The sequence below is a fragment of the Henckelia pumila genome, chromosome 4 (genome assembly GCF_033568475.1).
Source record: "Henckelia pumila isolate YLH828 chromosome 4, ASM3356847v2, whole genome shotgun sequence".
Lineage (NCBI taxonomy): Eukaryota > Viridiplantae > Streptophyta > Magnoliopsida > Lamiales > Gesneriaceae > Henckelia > Henckelia pumila.
Genome location: NC_133123.1, coordinates 165,082,096 through 165,089,742, shown reverse-complemented (window position 1 = coordinate 165,089,742; position 7,647 = coordinate 165,082,096).

Below are 7,647 nucleotides of genomic sequence, written 5' to 3'. Positions count from 1 at the left end.
GCGAATCAAGGATGCATAACTAAAATAGGATTCAAGAATCTTCAGATTAATCGAAGGAAGACTCAACTGTAACTGAATTCGGTGTCTTTCCAAAAACACTAATTTCAACCTCTTATTCTATCGAAAAGAATTTCTTCCCAACAATTCTCAAATTCATGTCTTTCCAAAATATCAATCACAATAACTCCTCAACCACTTCAATACTAGAAATTCATACAATTTTCCTTAAGACCCAATAAAAGTATCATTCTCGAAAGAAAAATATTGGATACATCAATAAAATCTCAATATCATCGATTGAGATCTAATCGAATTCTCAAAATATTCAATTAATCCTAATCATCCCAAAAGTTTAGCATAAGAGTGCTGATATTCTTACATTCAAAAATAACTTTCAAAAATATCGCAAAATTAGATCAATTCCCAATAATTCAATCTATTATCAAAATCTAATCACAATAGATTCAAACAATCGGATACAATCTGTTCATTCATATATCAATCTCATAATGCTATAAACATAAACATCAACTCAAAAGACATAATCAACAAATGTCCTTACTGAGTACATCTAGATCTTAATTCACTTCTACTCAATCTCTTGATATCAAACAAAATTCAAGCTTATCATCTCTGATAAATTGAATCATCTACTCAGAATGGGCGTTTTCAAACATCTAGCTTTGATCTCAGAGTATTACACAACACTCTCTCAAAACGTACACCACATTCTTCGCATCGACAAGTCAAAATCAATAGAATTTTTACCTCGAGGATTCTTACCATTTCAATACAATCGCTGCTCAAATCTGATCTCATTCTAAAATTCTGAAATTCTTAATATCGGTTTCTATCTCTGTTCCGTATTGAGGTTCATCTGATACGAATCAATTCAATCATCGCTAAGAATTAAAATATCAACTCTTACCTTGATCAATCTAAGCCACAATAAACTTCAAGTGGTTTTTAATTTAATATCCTCAAGAATAGATATCATATAATCATATTCTAGATCATCTCATTTTTCATCAATACTGATTCTCAGTTTCGAAAGCATAAAATTATTTGCTCAACAGGGAGATACAATTAATCATGACAAAGACATAACAAGTCAGAATGTCATAAATAAAATCTCCTGTAATCTAATCTTGCTCAACAATTCATAAACCTCAACTTCTTATCATAATCCCAATCCTCCGGAGCAAGCAGTCTTTCGTCACAAATCAAATCTAATTTGCTAGCTATCTCAACCATATCGGCTTCACAATTATTATCTCAAATAATCACGTAAGCACAAATCTCAAAATATCAAAATAATCAACTCAGTTTCGATCATCCTCTAATCATCATACTCATGTAATCGCATGAGCTTACAAATTCTCATCTCGAATCAGTTCTGATACTCTTTCATATAATGCATGCTTAAGAAAAAAAAATCAATTCACATAACCATGTAAACATATAATTCTGAATCAGTAAAGCATGCTCGCATGTAATTCAGGTAATCAAACACTGAAATCAATCACATGCGAAAGAAATAAATTCATGCGGACTCGATCTACCCCGCTCACTCACTTCTAAATCAATCCAAGAATCTTATCGCTCTGATACCACTTAATGTGAAGACCTCGATTCTAATCAACTAATCTCAAATAGTAAAACAATCATCGATAAATAAATGAGCCAATTTTTTTTTTTTTAAATCAAGAACATTGCCTCGCTCGAGCGGTAGAAAATATTCGGCTCGAGCGAGATCATCTCGGGCTCAACTATACAAAAAATCAATTTAACTCGTTCTTCGACATACATCAATTCTAAGAATAATCGGGGCATAAAAATACATGCAGTATTATAAATCAACAATAAAAGCACGCTTCAATAAATAACCGAGTTCTAAAATTTATTCGACTCTAAATCGACGCCTCACATCTATCATTCGATCCCAAGCTAACCACGTCGACTCTGACTAGCTCCTGCCCCACCTGTTGTCAAGTACACATACAAAACAAGACAACAGCCGGATAACTCCGGTGAGAATAAAATCCCAGTAAAAGCGACGTAACATGTAATATCAAGTAAGTATATTAAAATCATAATATACATTCAAATTATTCAATGGAAATACCAATGAAATGCATGTGTTTAAAAGTCGGGATTATCAAATCAGATAATCAAGGGAATATAGGACAATCGGTTGGGATCCCGAGGTCAAGATCATGCAACTAACCCACCTACGCTCCCGCTCGGGGTGGTGCTACGCGTCTCAAACCTCTAGACTTTGGCGCAACTATAGGAGTATGCTGACACTGGGGGAACTCAACATCCCAGGCCACTCGATATAGCTCCCAAACATCTAATTCGAATCTGGGCAACTCAGCCCTCTAAAAATTTAAGAAATTTGGCTCAAGATGAATGCATATGAATCAAATGCAATTTAATCGAATCGAAAATAATAAATTTGTGTATTTAGAAATCAATGTATCGAAGATGTCAACACATTCAACTCGTATATTCAAACTCATGAATATAATATCGAAAATCATTGAAGTAATTCAAATAAGAAATATCATGCTTTTCAAATCGAATATATAAATCACTTACTTCAAACAATTTCATATAGACAAACTCATGACTTTCAAGTAATATTGAAAATCAATTAAATCATTCAAATTCACATTCAATATCAAATAATCAAATAAACATGCAAGTATGTGATTTTAATCGGGAACTCGAGAATCTCAAACTCGCTCGAGTATTCATTCCCTTATAAATCGACATCATCTCATACCTCAATTTTTCAAGTCTGGAAAAGTTCAATCCCTAAACTGCTGATCTCTGCCTTTAAATATCCTCGAATAGCTTCCAATCTGCAAAAAAACACATAATATACAAAAGTCAACCATAGTCAACTCTGGTCAAACTTTGACCAATAATTCGTCAACTTTATCGCGTTCTCACCGCTTCACTGTTTCGAATCTCGACTCGAAACTTGGATATTTGGATCTATCACATCGAGAGGATCAAAAATAGTTAACTCGCTGGAGGTCGCCGAAAAATCGAAGAAGACGGCGGCGACGCGGCGGCGGCCGGCGGCGATGTCAAAACTGCTCCAAAAATTATGAAGTTTGGCAGGCTTGTCGAGTTCGACGAGACGATTCCAACCATATAAGCCACGACCGGAACGGACCACCGAGGCGGCCGGGATCTACAAATTTTAGTCCAGTTCCGACGACTTGAAAATGCTCCGATCTGCCCTATAAACGCCGGAAAAAGCTACCAAAAGCTTAGGGAATTTTTTAAACATCATCTACTATCATCTAGCAACTCAAAAACTAACAAAAACGAGCTCAAATCGCGAAATTTCCGACGAAGAAGACGATGAACAGTACCTGCGAAAATCTGTGCAGATCGCATTTGTTCTTTGTCGATTTTCCGATGATTCAACCGTCGGATCTTTGATTTCTTTATACTAATAGATTCATCTTGATCTTTAGTTACAACTTCCCCATTTGGATCTTCGATCGAAGCTCAGGTGAATGGCCGTAAAAATAAAAAACGTGGACTGCTACAGCAAAACCAAATTCTATGCAGAACCCGTCTGTTCAAACTCGATTTCCCGACGATCCAACCGTCGGATTGTCGATTTCTTTACACCAATAGCTTCGTCTTGATGTTGGCTACAAAGTGACCGATCGGATATTTTATCGGAGCTCCGGTGAACAGTCAGCAATGGAAAACGTCGGACTGCTACAGTGAATACGAAAATTGGAGAAAAATTCAAAACTCTGTAATTGCTTTTATGATGCCCATCGCGCTTTGTTTTCTATTTATAGTAACCCGATAATTTACTGATCCGGACCAATTTATTAGATACTCAAATGGTAAAATTAATCTCAAATATGATATTTTTCTGATACACACACCCAACATCAATTAATACCATTTCTGAAATTATTGACTTTGACCAGTCAATTGGACTCAAAATTTTCCCAATTAAATACTAAATCCAATTTAGACTCTGACCAGTCCAGTCGGTCAAATATTCTTCCAAATTAAGTTATCTGGCATAAATAATTATTTTTATTTCAATATCTCAATAATTAATCCCAAAATGCCAAATATTGGAGATCTTTAAAAAAATAATCAAACTCATTGATTAAATGACACGTGTATTTGCAAATACACTCTATAATCTCATTAGCAATAATAATTATTTCGTCAACTCAATAATTATTTCAATTTCTAATTAATTCGGTAAATATATTTTGGGGCGTTACAATTCTCCCCCTCTAAGAATTGATTTCGTCCTCGAAATCGCATGCAATCCGAGCACATCAGATAGAGATTCGAAAAATCTGTACTCAATCTTATTGCAATAAAGAGATTCAGATTATATATCTCAAATCTTGTTCTAGATTTCAAATGACTTCTTCGATTCTTATATAAGTCATCATACCGAAACAACTAGAATGAAATTGTTCTAGAACTACTCCTCTTTTTGGTACTCACTCTGTATCTGTCATCGGTTATCGATCAATCAAAGTAGTTCAAAGTTTCATTCAATTCCGTCTCATCTCTCTAAAGTACAAAGGAACGAATCTTGTTCCCTTATTAAAGTCTGAATCAAGACTTACAATTCTGACACATCTGTCTCGCACTGTTCTGATTCTATTCGGAATCATAATCACTTTCTTTGACATCTATGACAATATCAGGTCAAATCTGACTCTACAGCTGATGTACTCTAGAACATCATTCTCGAAATAAGAAAAATTCGTAGTACTCATCGTACATCGCTTCGAAAAGAGTCATTTCTAAACTCTTTTGATAATAGTTCAAATCGTAACATTCAATCAAAGTCATGAATCTGGCCAACTAGTGCCAAAATCTAGCACTACGGCTCATAGAATATCCTCTCAAAAGGTCTGAATAGTCTGCCCTAGATGTCTGTCGGCTGATAAAGAATCAACCAAGAATTCTTCGAAATCCTCTAACAAGTCAACAATTCAATCTTCAATCAATCTCAATCTAAATCCAATACACAGTTTAGAATTCAACGGAAACTTATGTCAATCAGACAGTTTCTAACATCTCAAACTCCTCTACTGAGTCAATCTCAACCAAGTCGACATTCATCCAATGTCTTAAAATCAAATTAGATCAATCAAAAATTCGCACAATCCCAAAATTCAATATCAAAAAGTTCTTTCTTCGCTATCATTTCATAGGATCACTCAATCATCTGCGAGTCACAATCTGTTCTCGCAATCATGGGACAATCAAAATCAACAGTTCAAAAATTCTCATCGAAGTCTTCCAACATCAATCAATTAATTAAGCAAACAGGCCAAAATTCAATGCCAAAATATCTCATCTGATCAAAAATCGAAAACAACATCGGATTAATCTCATCAATTGAAAGAACAAAACTTTGGTATACATCTGTCTGCTCTGGAACTTATTCGGTACCAGTTTCGCTAATTCAAGCTTCTTATTCTTCTTATTTTCTCTTTCTGTTTCCAAGTGTAGTAATTCACGCAATCAAAATCGAATGCTAAAAAAAACGAGATCAAACATCTCTACTAACACTGAGACTCCAATCTTAATTCTGAATTCAAAATTCTGCTCTTAATCCAAGAAGGGAAAAATTTACCGCAAAATCCATAGATTCCCGAAACAATCATCACAAAAACCAACGATTCATAAGATAATTCTGTTACCACTGTTTCATCGAGTGAATCCTATCAATTCTTCTTAATCATTTGAAATATTCTTAAACCCTAATTCAAATCCACTGCAAATTTGTTTCAAAATTTCACCCAACATACCAAAAATCGAACTATCTTCGGACTTAATCGTTATCTGGATCGGTCAACCACGAAATTCAGATAGTGGTATCAATCTCTATTAGTTACGAGCCAACAAAATCGTATAAACTGAAGATATACCTCAAATCATCATTGACTCTCAGAGTCAGAATCAAATTAATATCACAAAAATCACTCAAATCATTATTATCAAATCGAGTGAATTCCGAACAACAATCCTTGCTAAGTGAAAACAACTCACTTGCATTTTTCAATTAAGGGAGAGTGAATCAAATCAGGGCTCCATGAACAAGGAATGCGAGCCAATCTATCAATAATAATAAAATCACGTGATCACCCGTCAATGGGTACGAAATCATGCCCAATAACAAGACAAACCAAAATCATGGTTGTCAACGTGGCCTCACTCACGAGGAATCCGCACGCAGTCACCGATTAGGACTCAGTCCTAAGGCATATTCGAATGTCCCAATCAAAGTAATCTAGATCACTCAAGAATCAAATAATCGAAACTCTCCCGAATCAATATCAATATCCAGAAAGAAAATTCAAGTTCTCAAGAATTACGAATTTCGGAAATTCAAACTCGGAATTTCAATCAATGCCGAATGAAAATAATTATCGAAGTCAAAGTCATGCGAATCAAGGATGCATAACTAAAATAGGATTCAAGAATCTTCAGATTAATCGAAGGAAGACTCAACTGTAACTGAATTCGGTGTCTTTCCAAAAACACTAATTTCAACCTCTTATTCTATCGAAAAGAATTTCTTCCCAACAATTCTCAAATTCATGTCTTTCCAAAATATCAATCACAATAACTTGTTGGAAAACGCGGCTCTCAGATCAATCATGATTGATACCCGGTGCAGCGGAAGTTTAAAAATTTTATTATGGAACAATTCCATAGTGTGAGTATCAACCGTTTAACGATTAAATTATAAGTGTGTGTAAAATTAAATAACTATTATTAAATTTTACCTTCAATCTCGAAGCGAGATTATTGGACACCACACAGATTTCTCTGCGCTTCTTGTATCTCCCTGGAACTGATGAACAAGCTTTCCTTCAATCAGGTCCACGAATAGAGGTTTAATCCCTCTGATAGATTGCACTAGAAAATCTATCAGAAGTTTTCTACGAAGAGAATAAACGAATTTGATTCGCTATTCCAGACTGCAATTCAAAATCACAGACCGAAATTTCTCATGCAGAGAAGGGAGGGGGCGGCCGAATTTGAGAGAGGAGGCTAGGGTTTTCGAAAAACCTGTCTCAAAATTATGACCAGTTGTTTGTAATTTCTGTACTGCAATAACTTATTTATAATGCAGGCCACTAACACCTTAGGGCCCATTAGTCATAAGTTGAGGCCCGACAAGCAAAGCCCACACGTTCAGAAATTAATATAAAATTCATCGTGACTCCGATTGATAAACCGATTTTACCAATGTGCACAGAAACCATTTCTGCACATTTTATAGTCAAGATAAATTTTCCTGAATCCGAATTCAGTGGTTTCCAAAAATGTACATCCCTATGTCATTTTAGGAAATCCTACTCCCTTACTCTTATTTAAGAAGTCCAACTTCTTTATTCATTAAATTTAACTCTTTAAATTTAACTATCTCAACGGGGATTAAAACTCCATTACACTGTGTGACCCTCAATGGTTCAGGGATACAGCTAGCCGTGGGCTCACAACTCCTTGTGACTCGGAACAACGATTTCCAACTTGCCCAACGAATCATGGTAAAGCGCCTAGCAACATCGCCCCATGATTCCCTAGGTATCACTGATAGTGCCTACAAGAACCAGTAGA